The sequence below is a fragment of the Furipterus horrens genome, unplaced genomic scaffold (genome assembly GCF_987537825.1).
Source record: "Furipterus horrens unplaced genomic scaffold, mFurHor1.1.pri manual_scaffold_10, whole genome shotgun sequence".
In the NCBI taxonomy this organism is placed as follows: Eukaryota; Metazoa; Chordata; class Mammalia; order Chiroptera; family Furipteridae; genus Furipterus; species Furipterus horrens.
The window spans coordinates 97,968,608-97,990,916 of NW_028327180.1; the positions used below are offsets into that span (position 1 = coordinate 97,968,608).

The 22,309-nt window shown below is 53.2% G+C and overlaps 1 long non-coding RNA gene and 1 pseudogene across 1 annotated transcript; one reads left to right on the forward strand and one right to left on the reverse strand.

Annotated features, from left to right (window-relative positions):
- The first annotated feature begins 1,297 nt into the window (after positions 1-1,297).
- LOC150001011 (uncharacterized) lies at positions 1,298-3,778 on the forward strand. Its single transcript, XR_016513607.1, has 3 exons — positions 1,298-1,364; positions 1,691-1,872; positions 3,524-3,778. It is a non-coding gene; the product is annotated as an uncharacterized LOC150001011 (long non-coding RNA).
- A 174-nt stretch (positions 3,779-3,952) lies between these two features.
- LOC150001012 (ferritin light chain-like) lies at positions 3,953-4,541 on the reverse strand (annotated as a pseudogene).
- Positions 4,542-22,309: the final 17,768 nt, after the last annotated feature.

Here is a 22,309-nt window from a genome sequence, read left to right on the forward strand (position 1 = left end):
TGTGAACGAAAGAATAAATAATATGAGTGAGTGAGTGAGTGTTCTGTCTCACATAAGAGATAAAAGGAGATTAGCTATGGGAAGAATTAGGCACCAGGGGAGTAGGCGGAAGCGTGGGTAGGATGGGAGAAATATTCCAGGCACAGGAAACAGCATGTGCAAAGGTCCTGGGGTGAAAAAAAGCTTGTGCTGGGAACCCATGCCTCTTAGGCTTCATAAATGGCTCTTCCCTTTTACCCCATGGTCTTAAGTCCTCTTGTTAGCATCCCTTTTTAATATGAAAAATTCTTCCATCCCTTCCAAAGAGGTTGAACTTATGGATGTAAAGCACTTAGAATGTGCCAGATGTTATCTTGTCGGGGGGAATGCAGCTCTGCAGAGGCAAACCACACTGGGTACATTTGGGGGGGCAGCTGGGACAGGGGGAGGCTAACCATCCCCCTGCTGGCCCCTCTCCTGCCTGATCCCCTGCTCCTCTGCCCTGATCAGATGGGACATTCGGTGTCAAGGATTTGTCCCTTGGCATGAGGGCCCTCGTTCCTGAGAGTTGAAAATGATGTGCAAGGCCCATTGTCTCCATTTCCAGGCAATCCCAGACAAAGCCAAGCGTGACTGCTCTATGGGACAGACACAGAGCTGCTGCCCTAAGGCAGCTGCGGAGCTCCAGCGTGTCGTGTGCTCTGTCCTGAGCTGTCGGGGGCTGGGGTGGCAAAGGGGCTGGGTAAGGAGGGGGACCCTCGCCTCGGCTGACTCTCAGACAGACCCCAGGAAAGCCAAGATTGATGAGGAAAGCAGACAAAACGGGGGGACCCCCAGTGGGGCATCCTCACAGAGCAGAGAAAAATGTAAAATCACAGGCCATGCAAAGCCCGTAGGACGTCATTAAGTGGAACAAGACGGTCACCTTCCAAAAAGAACTAGATGGGGAGTGTGGGGCAGAACCTCAGACTCATCAGGATTGCTTGAAATTTGAAGTGAATCTTTTCCTATATTACTTATGTGATTAAAACACAGAATAACAATGTCTTTTTGAAAATATCCTGAAAGGCTTCTTTGACCCTGGGGTTGGATTTGTCCACAAAAACATTTCCCTTTTGAGTTCAGACCTAATAAATCCTGAGCTCTCCTCTCTGGGGCTTCATCTCTCCACCCCCACCATGTGTTGAATTTTGTGAAAAAAAAAAAAAGATGAAAATGTGAACTAGAAGACACCGCTCTCTTTGCCCAAAGGCCGTGAGAAGATGCTTGTTCTCACGGATGTCTCAGCCTCCAGGAAATTCCCGAGCCCTCCCGAGCACTGGAGGCAAAGCCCATGGGTGATTGGAAGTGGGGCCCTGGGGGTGGATAAATGCCCCTGAGTGGAGGTGAGTCAGGTGTGTGTGTCGGGGGAATCACCCCTGGGATGTCTTTATGGTCCTGGTGGCCTGGAGGAGGGTGTAGGGACCAGGCTGGGCCCTCTCTAGTCTGATGTGGCCCCAGTCCCTGGCCTGAGAGACTTCCGGTTACTCCCCAGCACCAATCCCACAGGCTCTCCCTGAATTCTTAGTGTCATCTCTCCAGCGTCATAGGAAGAACGTGGAAGAGTCAGACAGATCTGCTGCTCGCTGGCTGTGTGGCTGTGGGCAAGTTCCTTCACCTCTCTTTTGCCTTCTAAGCTGTATAATTAGACTAACTGCCCCTTCCTCTCCAGGAGCTCATGGGGAAGGATGGAGATAAGTGAAGTGCCCAGCGTGATGCCCACCCATGGCCAGTGCCCAGCGAACGTGCGTGGTTCAGGTGGCATAACAGATGGACCACCCCTGGGCACATGTCTGCCCTTGGGGAGGCTCCAGGCTCTTGGGGAGGAATGTGGGTTGTGCCTGACGTCTGCAGGTGAGCTGGAATTGTTTCTAGAATGATCCAGGCCAGCCTGGGCACACCACATCTGGGGGCCTGTCTGCCCACTGGCCACCCACACTCTGGGGAGATGCTTCCCAGCCCTGCCTCTGGGGCTCCAAGGGGGGCCTTAGGTTGCCCTCGAGATGAGCTACAGGATAAAGATTGGGTGACTCATCAGAGAGAGGGAGGCCCAGACAGGGGATCAAAACCAGACAGAGAAAGACGTCTTTCCCCCAGGGATTATGAGACAGTGGGGAAGGGACCCACGCTTCATCAATTATTCATGGGGCCTGAAGGAACCCGTGCAAAGAGCCCTGCCTGGCTGGGGAGCAGGGCCGAGTGATGGAGTAAGAAGGGGGAGAGGCCTCACTCCATGGCAGCCCCTCCCAGCCTGGGATAAGCCAGGCTAAGGCACTTGGAGGTGACAAGTGTCACCTCTCCTAGAGGTTTGTGTTGGGAGGAGCATGCGGTAGCAGGTCTCCGGAGCACCGGCCCTTTCCACAGCCTTGTGTTGTGACCATCTGACCGCGCTGGGCAGGTCTTCAAGGACGCTGATCCATCTGCTGCTGGGGTCCCTGTCCCCAGACCACGGCCCCCCATCTTCCTGCTCAGGCAGAGCACCAGATGCTCCAATCACCAGCTTCCCTCTCGCAGACTTCTCCAGCGACCTGGGCACCCCATTAGCCACTAGCATTATCAGCCTCTGATAGGGAACCACCGGCCCCGCTGACCCGGGGGTGTCTGGTGAGAAATTCCATCTCCACGCCTTCCTGACGCACTGCTCCCTGGGCAGCTGTGAGGGTGGACCCTGGGGACACCTTCAGAGTGAGAATGAGGCTGGAGCCATTTAGAAGCAGGTGCCAAAAGTCTTAAAATCTTCTCGTATCCTTTGGGCCACCCAGAAATTCTGCTTCTTTGAGCTTCTCCAGGGGAACTCACAGGGTGTGTGCAAAGAGAAATGTACATGAAGTGGGGACACATGCTGTAGCCAAATAGCCATTTGTGACCGTGGCCATTCCAATTGGTTGGAGCCCAGATCCAGACAACCCCAGCTGTTACATATTTTGAAAGTTAACCCTGCATATAGTGATGTTAATTGCGTCCTTAACGTCAATAGGGAAAGACTGGAAACAACCTAAGTGTCCAACAAGAGGGGATTGGTTAAATAAGTGGTACATATATAATTTAAAATACATAGCAATTAAAAACTGCACTTCTGAAGAATATATAAGGTTATAAATAAATCATTATAATGTATTGATAAATGAAAAACAGTTGCAAATTAGCATGTCCCCAGTCTTGAAGAAATAAGACCTATTTTTCTGATTCTGACAAGATGGCAAACTGAGCTGGCACTTCTCCCTCACCACAACCGATAGAAGCATCTAGAACACCTTGACATGGCCTTACCCAACACACGTGTAGTTGAGACGATCAGCTGACCGACCAACCAAGGTTCAAGCCCCTTTACATATATGGTGTTGGTGCAGGGAAGTACCTGCCCAGCCAGGAACTACATTTCCCAGCACCCCTTGCTGGTCATGTGACTAGTTCTCACCAATGCAATGTGAGCAGAAGGGGTGCTTGGCACTTTGAGGATTAGGTGCTAACTGGTGGCAATGCCATCTTCTTTTTCATCTCCTAGTCCACTGTTTGGATGACACCAGGATGACCTGTGACCCCAAGATGGCAGAGGAGCCACAAGAAGGAAGGGGACTCTGTCCTGGGACAACCATTGGAGAAAAGCCACCCAGGAGAGCCAGGGGCCAGGGGCATGAGCACTGGACTTTGTAGGAGTGAGAGAGAAACATACGTAAATTTTGCAAATATACAGTAGTGGAGAGCATAGTATGGTAACCCACTCTATTCATCCATCATTCAGCTTCAAAATTATCAGCATTTCCCGTCTTTTATCCGCCAGTCTCACGCTACTTCTAAAATGTGTTTGCTGGTGTCTTCTTTTTTTTTTTTTTTCTTTCTGCAGAAAGCTTTATTGTTTCCATTTGGTCCAAGGCCTGGGAGAGGGCTCCAGGGTGGTTAAAGGGGCGTCTAGTGGTTTCAGGGAGAGGCTCAGGCAGAAGGTGGATACCAGGGAGATGCAGAGGGGGCCCTCCAAGGCCTCTGGGCTCCAAAGCGTCCTGGCCGTGCTCAAGGGGGAGCCTTTTGGAGACACTGGCCCATCCCAGCCTGGGGGCCGGCCTGCCTGTGGATGTTTGTCAGGTGTCGCCCATCTTCCTGATACGTTTCACCTGCTCATCCAGGACGTGGCTCTTCAGGAAGCCACAGAGCTGGGGGTCTGTGCGGGCAGAACCCAGGGCCTGCAGACCCGAAAGGGCCTGGTTCAGGTTCTTCTCCAAGGCCAAGGCAGCTTCCGTGGTGTCCTGAGTCTTACCCCGCTCACCTTGGGGAGGCCTCACCACGTCCTGGAAGAGAGCGCAGCCACCGTGTTGGTTTTGCAGCTTTAAAAGACGCTCAGTGCCCTTGCGCTTCTCCTTAGCCAACTCTCAGAAGAAGTGGCCCGCGCCCTGCAGAGCCACATCATCCTGGGCAGAACAGAAGCCCAGAGAGAGGTAAGTGTGGGAGGCCCGCAGGCGCAGGTTGGCCAGGCGGTTGGCGGAGGCCCCCGTCTCGGTGGAATAATTCTGACGAATCTGGGACCTCATGGTTGTTTGGCAATGAAGATTTAAGGTTAAGAAAAAATACCAAAAAACGGTGTTGGCTGGTCTCGGAGGCTGAGGATGGCTCACGTGGTTCCAAGGGTGGTGACTAGAAAAGAGGTTACAATGTACGTAGTTGGAAAGCAGGTGCGTCCCTAGCCCTGTTCCATCCAAACCCTGTTGAAGCAAAAGACGGATCCCAGGACCGTGGAGGGTACTGTCACTGGGGTTTTTCAAGCAATTCCCAGACACACAAAAAGACAGACCAAACGAAGCAAAATTTCGAACACCCCTTGGAGAGCTAAGCCGGAGATGAGAGGCTGTTTTTCACAGCAGGGGGCCCCGCCTAATGCCGCGGACACTAGGTACCCAGCTGTTGAATTGAACGCCACTGACCTATTTTCTAGACTGTGCAGCGCAGAAGAATGTGTCTGGGCCTAGAGCAGCAAGCAAGCCAAGTCTTCCCTCTCTCTGAGAAGTAGTTCTCTTTGCTCCCTGGCCCACCTGCACCCAGCCGCACCCACCCCACTGGCCCCTGCCTCCTACTCGTTCCTCCTTCTAGGCCCTGGACTGCTCAGAGAACAAGCAGACCCTAGATGGGATCTGGATTAGAGGGTTTTCCAGGCCATTTCCCGGCTTGGGCTCGGCTGGGTGTGGCGGGGTGAGGCTGGAACAGAGAGCCGGCAGAGGGATGGATGCTGGAAACCCAGAGTTTAGCGGCAGGGGCTGGGGCCTGGGCAGCAAAACCTTCGGTGCCTTTCAGCTTGGCCTGTGTTCATGACCCTCAAGCTTAGAGGTAGGACGGAGGTTTGTGGTCAGACCGGGGGTGGGGAGGGGTGAGTGCATTCAGAAAGTCTTTGTGATTGAGCACCAGTGGGGCAGCTCTGTGCCTGGCGCTGGGACGTGATGCAGGCTGGATCCTGGCTTAGCCACGTCCGGCACTGTGACCTTGGGCATGTTCCCTTACCCCTCTGAGCCTCAGACTCCCCATATTGAAAAAGAGGACGGAAATCTCAACCTCACCAGGCCCTGGGGAAATCGGCCATGATAAAAGCCTGGCACCCAGTCTTGATGACTCATAGCGATCGCTATTGATTTCTGTTAACAATAATGATAAGTACAGGGAGCGGGAGCGGGCACCCGTCCAGGGAGCGGATCAGGGGGAAAGGATGCTGAGCCCCACCCTCTAGGGAACTGTTTCCAGACTGGGAGAAATGGAGAACACAGGAGCCAAAGGGCTTTTTCTGGGAGCGGCCAGATCTAATTTTGCATGGCCAAGGAGCGAGGTGGGTGGGATCCTGCAATTCAGGGGCTCTTTCCTGGAAGGGGCTGGGTCGGCCACAAAATGCTTCCTCCCTTGGAGATAGGCTCACAGCTGTCAGGAAAAAACAACTGTGTGGCTTCTCTTCAAAGAGGTGGGCCCTCAGTCCGGCGGGGACAAGGGCAAGACAGGACAGAAAACAGGAATTCCCAGGCAAGTGTTCTGGGGAGGGAGAGACTGGGTTCCAAAGCCTGGGTTCCTGGCTGTGTGACTTGAGGCAAATCCCTTCACCTCTCTGAGCCTTAGCTGTGTCAGGCTTTAAATGGGGATAGTGATGCTCATATCACAAGGCCATGTGAGAAGCAGAAAAGATCATGGTCTAAACTGCCTTGCACAGTGCCTCCTGCCGAGGAAGGGTCCTTGCAAATCCCTCACGCCCTAGGTCTAAATGAAACTCCCTCCTGCTCCGAAGCAGCTTCTAAGTATCCGCGGTCCGGTTGCCTCTTCTCTTTCCTGCGTTGACTCTCGGTGTGGGCTCTTCCACTTGTACAACTTTAAACCCATTTCCGGGACATCGCCCCTGTGGATGGCATTTGAAGCTACGGTGCCCGTGCCGATGCTGGTCACAGAGTCTTGATGTCCTTAGGCTGCTTCCCCTCCCCCAGCCTTTCCCACCCGGGGGAAAGAGCCTCCATTCAGCGGAAAGCAAGCTTGTGGTTATTCTCTCTCAGCCCTGAAGTCCAACCCACAGCAAGTCCTGGTGCCTCAGCCTTCAAATCTCCCCCCCACCACCTCCGCTGCCACCTCCCTGTCCTGCTCTGCACCGCCCCCTCCCACGCTCCCTGGCCCACATCGCCTCTCCCCCAGCCAGACCCCCACACGGCAGCCTCCCCGTTTACTTTTAACTGTTTATCTTGCTATAAATCCTGGACTTAAAGGAAAATTGTAAGAACAATAAGAACATTTTCCATATGCTCTTCAGTTCCCTACAATTTATTTATCATTCTAGTCACACACACACTCAGGCACACACACACATTTTTTTCTAAAAAATTGGAGAGTAAGTTGCAGACAGGATACCCCTTTACCCCTAAGTGCTCCAGTGGCTATTTCCCATAAATTGGGGCTCCCTCTCACATCGCCGCAGGCTGATGGTCAAAAACTACTGAGGCAGCGCTATTACGGGTCTATAGACCTTAGGCGCGCTCTGCCTTCTGTCTAGAAAGAAAAGTCAAGAGCACGCATTGCATTCTGTTGTCATGTCTTTGTCATGACCTTGGCATTTTTGAGAACCCAGCATGTCCCTCAGCTGGGTTCTGTCTGATATTTCCGCTCTCTGCGAGCTTTTAAAAGGTAAATGAGATGTCCCCACTCTCCGGCGACACGGGCTGCTGCGGACTCCACATTCTGACCTCCCTCCTTAGACACACCTCCCCCTTTGCGCCCCACTTTCCCAGCCCCCTCTGGGTTACTCTCTGTCCCTGGTCCTGCTACATTTTTCAGTTCCACTAGCCATGGGACGGGACCCCGCATCTTCTGCCACTAGCCCGTGGGCCCTGGCAGGGCAGGGACCTGGCTTGTCTCGCCTGCCCCTGAATGCCCAGCACCCTGATCCTCACACTCCTCTCTGGGTCCAGTGAAAGGTTTGGGGGTTCCAGGTCTTCTCGCTTCTTGCTGACCCTTGACCCATGGGAGCGTCCCCTCTTTTCCAGTAAAGCATCTTTCTTCACCCACCCCATGCGATGTTGTAAGGTTTGGCTGAAGCCCACGTGTGTGATCAGGGGAGACCCCTGAAGGATCCTTTGCCTGACACAGTCAGACCTGGAGTCCAATCCACTGTGTTACTCCCTAGCTGTGTGGCTTTGGGCACGTTGCTTAACATCTCTGACCTCTACATTCTCATCTGGAAAGAGGAAATGAGAATACTTCCCTCGGTGAGCTGTTAGGTAAAGCATTAAGGTAACGAATGTCGAAGCACCTGGCACGGCGCAGGTTTTTGCCCCGTCTCTCCCTGGTTGGTGAAATGAGATGACCCACGACATCTTTGGGGGGAATTGGAAAGGGGCGGTGGTGGGTTGGATGTGGCCCCCCAAAAGATATGACCATGTCCTCATTAATCCTCAGGACCTGTGCTTGTGCCCGTGTTTGGCAAAAGCCAATGGAATTAAGTATCCCGAGGTGAGGTCACCCTGGGTTATCCGGGGGTCCCTCCAGCCCATGACAAGTGCCATATTTATGTCCAGAGGGGAAGACAGAAACACAGAGGAGAAGATGTGAAGGAGGATGCAGGGACTGGAGGGATGCAGCTACAATCCAAGGAATGCCGGGGGCTGCCCGCAGCCAACGGGCGCCAGGGGAGGGAGCCAACGGGAGAGACGGCCCAGCCAGCGGGGGCCGTCAGCTGCTTGGAACCAGGCAGAGGGAGTCGGCACCCACTGTTTACGGGGGTTGTCTCAGAGGCTGACGGCCAACACTAGGGTTCCTGGGGCCTCAGAGTCCGGTGGGAGGTCACAGTTCCTCTCAGTGGGAGTGGGGAGAGGGGGTCACTGGCTTGTGGGGGCAGGCGGCTGCCCTCGGTAGCCCATGGCCCGGACATCACGGAAAGAGGGCGTGAGGCCCTTTAGATAGCTCTGCCCACCGCCCCCGTCCTTCCCACGCCATCGCGCACTTCTCTGGAGCCCTTGGCATCCTTCACCTGAACCTAACACAGGTGGGCCGGCACCTGCCACGACTCTGTCACTTCCGTGGCAGCTCCAGGAAGCCACAGGAGGCAGCACAGAGCCCACAGTCCTCGTGTGACTGGACACCAGGCTCGGGCTCACTCCCATCCCCCAGAGTCTCTGCAGCCCCCAGTGGAAGGCCACGCATGCGAGTGGGTCCCAGGCAGGGCAGAGCTTGCGATAACACTTCTTTGGTGAGGTTCCCTGCCTGAGCTTTCTTCTGGGAAAAGCCACCTCCCAGCTGGGGACAGAAGGCAGGCTGGGGCACCCAGGGTACCTGCATGCTCTCCCCACTGCACCCCCCAATCAGGGCCAGCTCACAGAGCCATAACGCTGTCCCCTGTGTGGCTCATGCCCTCGGCAGGAAGAGGAAAGCTGCTCAGGACACAGCAGACCCCAGGAGGCCCATGGGGGAGGCAGCAGAGGCGGATGTGCCACACCCTGTCACAATGGAGGTAGCACTTTCCTTTTGGGGGCCTGGCAATGCGACCTAGTTCCTTCTAGCAAGGATGCTAACTCAGCACGTGGATGAAAACGGCAGGTGAGGATGGGTTCCTCCCCAGGCGGGGCAAGAGAAAGAAAGGCCCCGGCTCCAATGTGAGCCTCACATTTTCCCCCCGCCTAGCCCCCACCCTCAGCTTGTCATCGGGAAACCCCTTCCCTGTGCTTTGTAAGCCAGCTGGGGACCCCCCTCCCCGCCCGGAGCAGCCTCCCACCACTCTCCATGCTGAGCTGCCCATGCTGGGGGTGGTCGCAGCCTCTTCAGTTGGATACTGGCTTCTCTATCTGGATGGGTCAAGGCTCTGCCCATGGTAATGAGAGGTCAGGGCAAGGAGGGCAACAAACCTCAGCAGCTGCCCATGGTTGGCTCCTTTCACAGCTCCTTGCCAAGAGCAGGCAAGGTCCCAAGGGACGGGGTGATGAGGGCGGACCCGGGGGGGAGAGAACAGGGCCCTCCCCCCTTCCCTGGCCTGTACTGTCTGGCCCCAACGTGTCAGTGTTGGGGACCTCCTTGGGCCGTCCTGTGGACTGGGATGGTCATGCCCAGTATCCCATGACCCTTACTCCCAGCTGGCCACACACGGTAAGCGTGGGGCCGTGGAATCTACAGGCCGTGGAATTGAAGGTACTCAGGACAGTTTCCCCTTGAGTGTGTGGAACAAAGGGGCCCCCATGAACACCTGACCGGCAGGAGCAACTAGGACAAAATGACGTATAATTAGGTCAACTTGGAGTCGGGTTTCAGTAGAACCTGGATTTTCCATCAACAGCTTCAACTCAGCTGCCCACGCCTGTCCTTGGTCTGGTGTGGCTGCATCTGTTGGGGAATTCGTACAAGTGAGCGCTTCCACCCACACCATCTGCTGGCCACTTCCTGACGCGTCAGATGGCAAGAGTGGAGCTGGCTGGGGATGTCACATTTGACCTAGTGATTCTTGTAGGGCAAACGAAGGTGAGGTACGAATCCCCCCCCCCCCTCTGCCTTATATTGTCCACACTAGGATTTTTTGTTGCAAACAGCAGAAATAAACCTGGGTTGCCTTGAGCAGGACAGGAACTTATTGCAAGGAGGCTGGTGGGCAGCCTGAGCAATGGTGCAGAGAGGCCATTCCCAGGGCACCATCCAATTAGAACGAGGACGCTGCCCCTGGCCGCTGGACTGCTGGACTCTCAACTCCATGCCACTGTCACCCAGCACTCAAAAGTCCAGATGCCACCCCCCTGGCCATGAAGTGAAACGGGAAGGGCTTGTGCTCATCTCTGTCCCTCATCCAGACCTGTGTTTCCGACAGGGTCACCCGTCGGGCTGGTAGAACCGTGGGGGTTGGGAAACACTTGCCCAGGTCCTTCGGCCTCTGCAAGGAGGGGTGGTGCTTGTCAGGACCCACATGGTGGTCGTTTCTCCAAACCCAGAAAGGGGGCCTCAGGAGCTGGGCAGCCAACAGCCAACAAAGTGATGAGGACATGCTGCATGGTCACCCGTCCGGGGCTGGACACCAAGGGGCGGTGGAGAGCCAGGCCCCTGCCATGGGGTAGGACAGCAGAGGCATGAAGACGTGCAACACAGGGATCAAAGGCCCACCGTGTTAGCGCAAAGGAGGCAACCATGAGTCTGGCCTCAGTTTCCCCATCTGTAAAATGAGCGCAGTAATGACAGAGCTCGTCTCATGTGGCTGTTGGAGGAATGAAAATCGCGTATGTAAAACACCTTCTGTTGTACTGGCAAATGAGGGCACGTCTTCTCATTAAAGGGGCAGTTCCACAAACTGGTTGATGATGCTGTCGCTCCTGCTTTGGGGTTCCGGCAGCCCCCCAGTATCCTCCAGAGGCAGAATAGTGGGGAGGTTGAGACCACAGGCTCTGAAACCAGTTCTGACACGTATGAGGGCGGGGGCCTGGGTGACTGACTTTGCAACTTTGTGCCTCAATTTCCCCATCTGTAACCTGGGAATACACGTGACTTACTTCACAGGGTTGTTGTGAGCATCACTAAGTAACACATAAAGGTTTCTGATCAGCAGTGCCTGGCACGTGGTTCCGACCTCAATAAGCGTTAGTAATTTTTGTTAGACGTCCATTGCAGGCAGAGCCCCGACAAACTCCAGACAGCCCCGTTTCGAATAGAGATGATTCACACGTGATAACAAAGTGACCATGTGGCACAGAGTTTCTAAAGGTCCAAGGAAGCTGTTCAAACTCTGCGTCAGCAGCCGCCCCCCACCCGCCCCCCGCCAAGCATCACGGGCCCAGGACCTCAAGTTCACAGGCTGTGTGAGTTTAGCGCTCTCTTGCCGTTGCCAGCTCCGGCCAAGTTCCCACCGGTTCCCGAGTTTCTGGGCCTGCGTGGGGCCTGCCCTCTTGGTTTGGCGTCCTCACGATGTTCCACCACACGTCCAGACTTGCTCAGGACTTTGAACTCCACCGAAGACTTGAGGGGTAGTAGAGGGGAGTCTGGACCTGTCTCCCGATCTCCCGTTCCAGGTCTTCTTTGGGAGCAGCCCGCCACCTGGCCTGCTTTCTCCTTCCTCTAGGCCACACTTGTTGATGCCTGGAGACATTTGTGGTTGTCACAACTGGCAGGGGGAGGGGCGCTGGCTACTGGTAACTGGCAGACAGAGGTCAGGATGCTGCTAAGCTCCCTACAATGCACAGGACAGCCTTGCACATCAAAGAACTTTCCAGTGCCATAGAGCATGTTCCAAGGCCGAGGCCGAGAAATCCCACCCTAGGAATTCTGCTGAATAACATGGTCTATGTCTTGTACAAACATACAAAGGAGAAAACAGAACAACCCGACTATCACTACCCAGAGACAACTGCTGTCTACATTTTGGTGACCGTCCTTCCAGATTTCTCTCTCTGCACACGTACATGTAGATTTATAGACGTGTATGATCTGATAGAAACAAGCTATTCTGCATGGTCTCCCCAACTTTAATCACTCAACACCATACCATGGGAACCTTTTTACTGTCAACAAATGTAGATTTGCAGCATCCTTTTTAGAAGTCTGTGTGGCATTCCATAGTAGGGATGTAACACTTTATTTAGACAATCCCTTATTGATGGCTATTTAGATCATGTCCAGTATTTTGCTATTATAAACACTGCCGTGATGAATATCATTGTATATACATCTTACTGTGCTTGTCTGAGTAAATCCTGAAGACAAATTCTAAGAGCAGAGTTGCTGACCAAAGAAAAACATGTCCTTTTAGGACCTTGGGTACTCAATGCCGAATCACCACTTGAAAAAGAACATTGATTTACACCGCGTCTCACAGGGCACAGAAGTGTCCCTCTCTCTGCCCCTTCGCCCACTCTGGATATTATTAATGGTCTTAAACAGCAAAAGGATTGTTTTAAGCACTAGCGGAGAATAGCCAGGCATCCTCAAAGCTAAGTGTGGCAGTTTCTTCTTGGCAGTTGAATCCTGGGATTTGATGAAACCCTTCTGGAGCCTGATTTTGTCTCCTCTCCCTGATCCCCCCTCTCCTTATGGAGTCCTCAGACGGCCAGGGTGGGTGAGGGGAACTTGGAGAACAGACAGCGGCTCCCCCCACCCCACTACTACCCATGGGTCTCCCCATCTGATTGGAAATGCTCCTCGGTCTCCCTTTCACTATGCTCCTGATTTTTAAGGACTCAGGAGTGTGCACCCATCAGGGCAGTCTCTACCTATGGCCTTGACCTGAAGCCCCCTGCTCTTTATGCTCTAATTGGGGCGTCCTCTGCTTCTAGCGAGGACTAACCTATAAGAGCTCATGGACTAACCTATAATAGCTCGGTTTCACATTTAGCGTGCGTGGGTTTTCTTTTGTTTGGGGTTTATATTATTCCTCCAAACAACCCCCCAAAACAGTTACGATTCATCTCCCTGCTTTTCACAATGCAGCAGCTGAGGCTCAGAAAGAGAAAATGATTGGCCCACATCCCACTGCAGGTGAGTGGCAAGGCTGGGATTTGAACCCAGGCCTTCTATCCTAAAATGTCCCCAGGAATTTTTCTTAACCAGGCATTGTAAGACATGCAGGCACAGAAAGGATCCTCCTGGTAGAATCAGTTTACACTCCCAGGTCCCTAGAAACTGGAGGGACTGCACGCCACTCAGGGCCACGTGGGGAAGCACCAGGGCTGGTCAGGAGGCAGAAGGAGCAGGGAAAAGCCTGAGCAAAAGCCTTTACTGCCAGAGGGGCCTCGCCAGCAAATTCCCGGCCTTTTATTTGAAAGGCTTTATTTAGCATGTGTGTACCGCATTTCATTGCCCTGGCTGGTTTGGCTCAGTGGATTGAGCGTCGGCCTGCGAGCTAAGTGTCGCTGGTTCGATCTTCCAGTCAGGGTACATCAGAGAAGGAAAACTCTGACTCCAAAAAACCTCCGCTGCCTTGCGGCATACCTCTTCAGGGGAAAGGCTAAGGGAGTAAACCCCGACAGAAAATCCGGAGCCGGAGTCCCTAAGGCGGTTTGACGTTGTAGTCAACACCGGCAACTCCTGCGGCGCACCTGAAGCCAAGCTGTATTGACTCCGTCTTTCCCTTGGACCCTTCAGCTGCGAAGAGAGGGGGGGTCTGCTGCATGGGCAACAGCAGACCCTCCATATCACCCTGCCCAGGCTCTGTAGCTTCAGCTTCACTGGAGAGGACACTCCAGCGTCATCGCAAGATGTCGATTCAACACGGGAGGAGACAGATACCGTGTCACTCCCGAGTCGGACTGCACAGCCATTCTCGGCGGTGCAGATAGACTCTTAAGAAGCTACACCATCGTCTCTCGAGACGGACGGCTGCCGACTACGACTACTACGACTACCGCATTTCAGAATGGTGTGGGGTTTTATGCTTCTCAAATCAGAGTGGGCCTTGTATCTGAAGTGTACATTTCATATGTTGCCAGGCAGTAGGGTGTATCAGTTAAAGAAAAGCTCTGTTATTGGGTGACTATAGTTCAATTCTTGGGCCTACCGGTTCTTAGCTACATGATCAAATTATTTCACCCTGTTGCAACATGGTGCTAGTCACAATAACCAACTCATGGGGCTGTTACAGGGAACACATAAAATGGCTCTGGTGGCACGTAGTCTCAGTGGATACTAGCTATTGCTTTATTTGTAACCCCTAAAGCCCAGCTCCAATGAATGGTTGTAGAGTCAGGAGTCTTGACCGGAAGCCACAGAAATGGACTTTTATAGAGACAGGGGACTTTTAGGAGAAGCACTGGGGCTCACGAAATTGACGGAGACCGTTCTCCCTGCTGGGCCCATCCAGCCCCAGAACAGTCAGTAACAGCAGCTGGCAGGTGAGACAGGGGTGAGCGGGGAGGGGAGAAGAAAGACCTGCCCTCCCCTCCTCACAGAAGGCAGGCAGCTTCCCTGCTGCAAGCGTTGGCTTTCATCCAAGCACCCTGTAGACTTTTCTGGGACACCAATTTGAAACCAGGCTCTGGCTGGGTGTTGGGGGTAGGGTCATGGGTGGAAGGGAGACTCCGTAGAGTCCAGGAGAGGCCCTGTCATCTAGGAGCGCATATTCTCGTGTAAGAGGCTGGCATCTGAAAGATAACTGCCCCGGAGTGGGGTGCATAGAACATAAAGACAGATCGTTACTGAGCACGAGTGTGCTGGGGGCTTTGCCTGAGCGATCTCACTTAATTCTCCGAACAATCCTGGGAGATGGGAATTGTGATGCCCGTTTCACAAAGGAAGAAAGTGGAGCTCAAAGACGTTAAGCAGATTTGAACTTGGGCCTGTGTGATTCAAAGGCACACTCAAGAGGCAGCCGCTATGGTTGAGGTGTGGAAAACGGGGTTTGGGAAGATGTGCTGATAAGAGAAGTACATTCCAGAAAAATGAACCGGCGTTTTTAAAGGCTGTGTATTTGTGTGGGGGCAAGACGCTGTTTGTTTAGCTGCTAATGAGCATTTATTGAGCACTTATCACATTCCTCACAGCTTGCTATATATATATTCTGTTCATTTTTAAGTATATTTTATTGATTATGCTGTTGCTTTTACAATTGTCTCAATTTATTTCCCTTTGCCCCTCTCTGCCCAGGACCCCCCTTCCCTCCACCAGTCCCCCTCTTAGTTCATGTCCATGGGTCGTGCATGTAAGTTCTTTGGCTTCACCCTTTCCTGTATTATTCTTAACTTCCCCCTGTCTATTTTGTACCAAGCAATTATGCTTCTTAATCCCTGCACCATTTCCCCATTTCTCCCCTTTCCCCCTCCCAGCTGATAACCCTCCGAATGATCCCCACACCTATGATTCTGTTCCTGTTCTGGTTATTTGCCTAGTTTGTCTTTGTTTTTGTTTTTACTTTTTAGATTCAGTTGTTGATAGTTGTGAGTTTGTTGCCATTTTAAAGTTCATAGTTTTGATCTTATTCTTTTTCTTAAACAAGTCCCCTTGACATTTCATATAATAAGGGCTTGGTGAAGATGAACTCCTTTAGCTTTACCTTGCCTGGGAAGCACTTCATCTGCCCTTCCATTCTAAATGATAGCTTTGCTGAATAGAGTAATCTTGGCTGTAGGTCCTTGCTTTTCATCACATTGTATACCTCTTGCCAGTCCCTTCTTGCCTGCAAAGTTTCTTTTGAGAAATCAGCTGATAGTCTTATGGGAACTCCTTTGTAGGCAACGCTCTCCTTTTCTCTTGCTGTTTTTAAGATTCTTTCTTTATCTTTAACCTTTCACATTTTAATGATGATGTGTATTGGTATGGTCCTCTTTGGGTCCAACTTGTTTGGAACTCTCTGTGCTTCCAGAATTTGTATGTCTATTTCCTTCGCCAAATTAGGGATGTTCTCTTTCATTATTTTTTCAAATAAGTTTTCAATTTCTTGCTCTTCCTCTTCGCATTCTGACACCCCTATGATTTGGATGTTGGTATGTTTAAAGTTGCCCAGAGATTCCAAATTCTCTCCTCATTTTTTCCAATTCTTGTTTCTTCTTTCTGTTCCGGGTGAATGTTTACTCCTTCCTTTTGTTACAAATAGTTGATTTGAATCCAGGCTTCCTTCCCATCACTGTTGGTTCCCTGTGTATTTTTCTTTATTTCACTTTGTATAACCCTCACTTCTTCCTTTATTTTGTGGCTATACTCAATAATTTCTCTGAGCATCCTGATCACCAATGTTTTGAACTCTGCATCTGATAGATTATTTATCTCCTTTTCATTTAGTTCTTTTTCTGGGGTTTTGTTCTGTTCTTTCATTTGGGCTATATTTCTTTGTTTCCTCATTTTGGAAGCCTCCCTGTGTTTGTTTCTATATATTAGGTAGAGCTGCTATGACTCCCTGTCCTGGTGGTGTGGCCTAATGTAGTAGGTGTCCTGTAGGGTCCAGTGGCACAGCCTCCCCTGTCACCCGAGCTGGATACTCGAGGTGCACCCTTCGTGTGGGCTGAGCACACCCTCCTCTTGTGCTTGAGTCTTGGTTGCCCTTGGCAGATCAATGGGAGGGATTTACCCAGGCCAGTCAGCTGCAAGGACTGGCTGTGACCACTGACCACCAACCTCCACCCTCCGTGGAGGATCAGCTGTGCAGGGGCAGGGTGGTGGTACTCTGATGTGGTCTGAAGCTGCCCACTGGGTGCGCTGGCCCTGGGGTTTCCTGGGTGTTGCAGGCCAAGGTCAGCCCCAACCTGTGTTCTGCCTGGGACCACCCTGCCTAAGCTGTATAGCAATCTGAGATGGCTGCTGCTTGTGCTGGGAGTGGAGATTTCCAGGCAAAGCCAAGCTATGAACCTAGGCTGGCTGCTGGTAGTGCCGGCCTGGGGCTCACTGAGGCCGGCTGCTGCTTGTTTGAGAGGATTTAGGATGTTGTGCAGGGTGAGCCATGACCAGCCATTCATATGGAAAAGCAGCTTGGGTGGGCCCATAAATTGAGTGTGTGGAGTCTCTGGGGATCGCCAAGGCAGGTAAAACAGTGTTAGCATGATGGAGTCTAAGATATGGCACAAGCTTGCCAGCTCTGTTGGGGGAGGATTTAGAAAAGAGACAATGGCCTCTGCTGGCCTTGATGGCAGACACTTCACTTTCTCCCTGTATGCCACTGCTACCCCGGTGCTGGAGCCCAGAGGGAGTGAGTCTGAGTAGGTAAGTCCTTGTGTGGGTTCTTCAAGAGGAACCTTTGGGGCTCTAACAATTTCTTCCACTGACTCAATCCCCACTGGTTTATGCAGCTAAAAGTTGTGGGGACTTATCTTCCTGGCACTTAAATCCTGGGCTGGGGCTCCTCACTCCTGAGATATCCGTCCCTAAGTTTTAGCCACCACACACGGGTGAGTGACCAGCCTGTTCTGCATCTGCGCCCCTCCTACTCGTCTCGATGGATATGGTTTCTTTAATTCCATAGTTGTCAAACTTCCATTCAACTCGATCTCTGATACTTCTGGCTGATGGTTCTTCTATATTTTAGTTGTAATTCTGATGTGGTATATGAAGAGGAGAGCCACGTCTGCCTACGCCGCCATCTTGACTGGGTCAGTGCTATATATTTTTATTTGAATTTGTATAAAGAGGGGCCTGAAGCTCAAGGAAGTGTGGCCCACAGACCCAGTGATGGTAGAGAGGCCAGAACTAGAACCCAGGTTCTGGCTCACCCCCAGAGGATGTTCTTTCCACTATGTCAGCCCTGTGGCTGGAAATTAGCAGCCATGGGGCCCACCCCCTGCTCCTGACCTGCCACTCAACATACCACCCCTCCTCCCACAGCGACTGGCTCAGTTGTGGGCATGTGACCCAAGCAAGCCCAATCGGATTGAGTTGTCATCTTTGAAAGGTGCTTCTGGAAAGAGGCTTTATTCCTGTCTGCTCTGAACCGGGTTGCCTGGGGCTGAAGATTGGGTTGTGAAGGAAATGAGATTGGGCTGTGGCACCAGCCTCGCGCTGTGGGGGCCAGGCTGCAGACAGGGGCCGTGGGAGAGCCCCAGTGCCCAACGCATTTAGAGAGTTGGGGGAGGGTGGAATCCTGGCCCTGGCTTGGCATGTGGTGGCCAGCAGTGTCCCTGATTGAACCTGGCAAGCAGAGCCCATTGGTGGTGGAAACCAAGTGTTCTGTTTACCGGGAGACCGTGCCGTAAACGACCCTGGGGAGAAGCAGGCGCTGCATGTACTTTCCCTAATAACCGCCCACCAGTGTCCCACGTGGGTCCTCAGGCAACTGCATTTCATGTCACAGTAATAAACAGGAGGCTGAGATCACAGTAACAAAGCAGTTGGGACTCCTCCGTGGGATGGCACGGTGCCTGTCACTCTGAGTGATGATGCGTTCTTTCCGTACCTGCGGCGTGCCACGTTCGCTCCAGCCTCTGGCACGCCTGAGTCTCCGCCTGCCGCGTTCATCCCACGTCTCTTCCCCTGGCCACCCCGGTGTCTAGGTCTCAGCGTCAGCGCCACTTTTCTCGGAGTCCTCCCTGGACCCCCTCCGGGCTGGGCTGGAAGTCCCCACCCACCTCCCACAGTTCCCGTCTACCAAGCAGAGGTCAGCCTGCCTGGCAGCCAGGCTGGAGCTTCCCAAGACCAGTGACACCTTTCCGTGAGGTCTCGCCTGTGACAGTACAGTCACATTAGACTCTGTGCTCGGAAGGGCCCTGTGCTTGAGGTTCAATGCTCCATGGGCTCCATCTTGAAAATCTTATTGACTGTATCTTTGAATTTGCGTCTGTAAGTGCTGTGTGGGAGGACATGGAGCATGCGTGGGGCCTTGGAGCCTCAGCTCATGTGTAGCCCCACCTTCCACTGCCTTCTCAGGAGGGGTTCCTGGATGCGTACTCCTCAGCCCTGTGATGCCCAGGATGCTGCCTGGCCTGCCCCTTCCACCCCAGTCCCCAGTCATCACTGTCCCCTTGGTAGTGTCTTGCAGCGGGCATGGTCCCCACCCCGGGTCAAGCACAGCAGTAGTCTGGTGGGCAGCCAGCCGAAGGCTACATCTCAGCAAGGTCTAGCCCGGTCCAGGTTCCAAGCCTGCTTTAAAGATCCTCAAGGATTGCACATCGGCTGTGGGGAGGGGTAGCAGACCGTGGCTGGATGTCCCCAGACCCTGCCATGTGGTGTTGGACCAGCGACTGGTAAAAAGGGGAGCCCTAAGTCCATCAGACCCAAATCAGAATGCAGGTGCCTGTGATTTCCTGTACTCGTCCTGCTGGCCCCCTGAACCCGGGGTGCTCCCGCAGCTGCCTGTGAGAACAGAGGGTGAGGAGGGGTTGGGGGGGGGGGGCTCAGAATCTTCTTTTTCTCCTTCTAACCTCCTGGGTCTGAGTTGTTTATCTCTGTGGTTCACTCCAGCCTTCCTCCCGGGATGAGCCCCCAAAATACAAATAATGGAATTGCAGTGATTTTGTTTCTGCATTAAATGCCCCAGGATATCCATTGAAAACTGAAGTCACACAATATAAAGATGAACAGTAAATTTATGCTGATAGTTTAGAATTTGCATATTTCTTTACGTAGAAGGACACCAAACAGCAAATGCCAAGCACGGTCAGATAGCAGAAGAGAGCCCGTGGAAGAAAGAAGTTTCTTTACCAGGACTTTTTCCTGCTCTTTAAACAAGGAGTTGCATGTTTTTGTTTTGCACTGGTTGCCCCGGCTCATGTTTGCTGAATGAGAGACGAAGGAAATAAATATTTTTATTAAAAAGTGGGACACGCTTATTATCTTCTATTTCTGACAATGTTGGTTGTCATCAGTATCGCTCACAAATTGTGGGATACAAGAATATCTGAATAATGCAAGTACTCGTGAGTCATCTATGCCTATTGTTGGACAGATTTGTCATATGTCTGCAAAGCCATCGCAGTTTTCACAACGGCAACACGCTGGCCTCACTGCGGGCCCGGTTCTCGTCCTGCCGGAAGAGCGTGTATCAGGCTAAACCTTCCACAGATGGCCGTTATCAACTCGGGGCAAAATTTTAAAACAACGATTGAAAGAGGTCAGAGAGCAAACAAAAGCAGACAAAAACTAGAGGGACTTCAACCAACGAGGACAGAAAACCTACTGCCTGCACCGCACGTCGCACAGACATGCACACGTTACAGAGAGACTGAGTTCTGCAGCAGGAAGACCATTGTCCATCTTACTGATGGCACACAGTAGATGCCCTGTCTGCTTCTATTGCCAAACGAAGGTTTGGCTCTGTGCACAGCTTTTTCTTCAGCTCGGGTTTATTGAAGCCTACTTTCCACAAAGCAGAATTCACACTTTTAATTGTGCCCTTTGATGAGTTTTGATAAACGTATATAGTCGTGTAATCTCATCGAAAGTCTCAGGGGCTGGCGTTGAAAGAGTAAGGGCTGCAGACTGGATTGGCTCTGAGCTCCACTCCTTACATGCTGGACCTTGGGTTTCCTTTCTGTGGAACCGTGACACTGTGGGGGTGGTCCGGTTGTGTGGCTCTCTGCCTTCCGTGTACACGGTAGGATGGCATGTTCTGGCCTCCCTGGGATTGGATGGGACCACATGACTAGTTGTGGCCATTGAGCTGTGAGTTGCTAGCAGAAACGTCACATGTCACCTTCCGGTACTTCATTCCTTGAACCCAGTCTAACCTTTTGTGTCTTGGCCACCCTGCACATAGAGACAGAGCCTTAAGCTGGGTCACGGCTTACGAGTCACTATCTGTCCCTCTGATGGCCCTCACCTTGTGCCATCATGCCCTTTGCCCCACATTTGCTCCATACCCCGAGTCAGGGTGCTCTCCCCGGGGCCAGGACTATGGTGAATCAAGTGAGGTTCTGAGCACCCTTCCTTCCGGCCACACAGAGGGGAAACCAAGACGCAGCCGGGCCAAGCGGTCGCCTCCTGATCCGGTGCGGTGGGTAGCCACGCTGGGGCAGGGCTTTGCTCTTCACACCCCGAATGGCCCCATCCCAGGTGGGGAGGCCACAGGCCTGCTGGCACCCGGCAGGCCCGCTGCTGCCCGCCTGTGCTTTGTGGCAGGACGGTGAGCGTGGCAGCTGGGCTCCGTGGGCCAGGTGGCTGAGGGGCGAGTCTGTCCCCTGGGCATTGGCAGCCACTCTGGTTACCCTCTTGGATTTCCTCACTCTCCGGGCTCTGCACTAGGTGGGCGTTTGGGGGCCGGTGACACACTCAGTGCCTGCACTGCTCTCTGCTGCTCCCAGGCCCCGGGGTGCCGCCCGAGCTGGGGGGGGGGCCCTGACCGAGACCCCCATGGAGAGAGCACGTCTGCAGAGAATCTGCCTCCAAAGGCTGCAGGGGCGTTTTGAGACCCTGTCCCCGAGGAGTAGGCTGAAGGCCAGGAGCTGCCAGCAGCTGCAAGGTAGGGAAGGCTTCACCAGCCGGGCAAGCCCCCACCCGACACCCCAGCACACGCCCTGAGCGGGACCAGGCTGGGGGCTCTCTGAGGGCCACGGTGGGGACCACTTGTGTAACTCACCCTGTCCAACAGCGCCCATGGGTGCAGCCCTGCCTCGGGCCTGGCCTGGTGCTGAAGCCTCCGCCTGCCTCGAAGCAGAGTTGGCCACGCCTGGGTCCCCAGGCGCAGCAGGAAAACAAGGAACGCTGGGGAGGGAGAGGCCTCCCACCAGGTGTCAGGACGGTCAAATCCTCTTTTTCAAAACAGGCGCACCAAACCGGACTTGTGTTCCACAATTAAAACGTACCGGGCGCTGCGTCAGTCTGCTGGGGCGGCCCGAGACAAACAGCACAGGCCAGGCGCCTTTAAGGACAGAAGTGGGTTTTCTCACAGTCCCGGAGGCTGGAAGTGCCAGATCAAGGTCGGTTTCTGGGGAGAGCCCGCATTCTGGCTTGTAAACGGCCACCTTCTCTCTGTGCCTTCACGTGGCCCGTCTCTGAGCACATGTGGAGAGACAGCGTGAACTCTCTGGTGTCTGTTATAAGGTCGCCAACCCTGTGGGCTCAGGGCTCCACCCCCATGACCCCCTTTCACCTCCAGCCCCTCTGTAGAGGATAAACTAGAGGGGGTGTCGGGAGGAAGCATAGGTATTTCAATGCTCCCCCAGAAAGGACAGTGGGCGCTTGGGTCAGGGTGGGAGACATGAAGATGTGGTAAGAGTGGCCAAATTCTGGACATGTTCTGAAGCAAAGTAGATATGGGGCTGGGGAGATACACCAAGGATGGTCTGAAGGGTGTTGGCCTGAGTGGGAGTCTAGGTGCCGTTGGCCTGGGCGGGGAAGGGCGTAGGAAGCGCAGGTCAGGGGCCGGCAGCTGGAACCGAGAAGCAGAGAGACCAGCCTGGTGTGTATCGAGTGTGCGTTGCTTATTAAACCAAGTGTGGAGAGGTTGGATAGGTGAGTCATTTCAGGGGAGAGG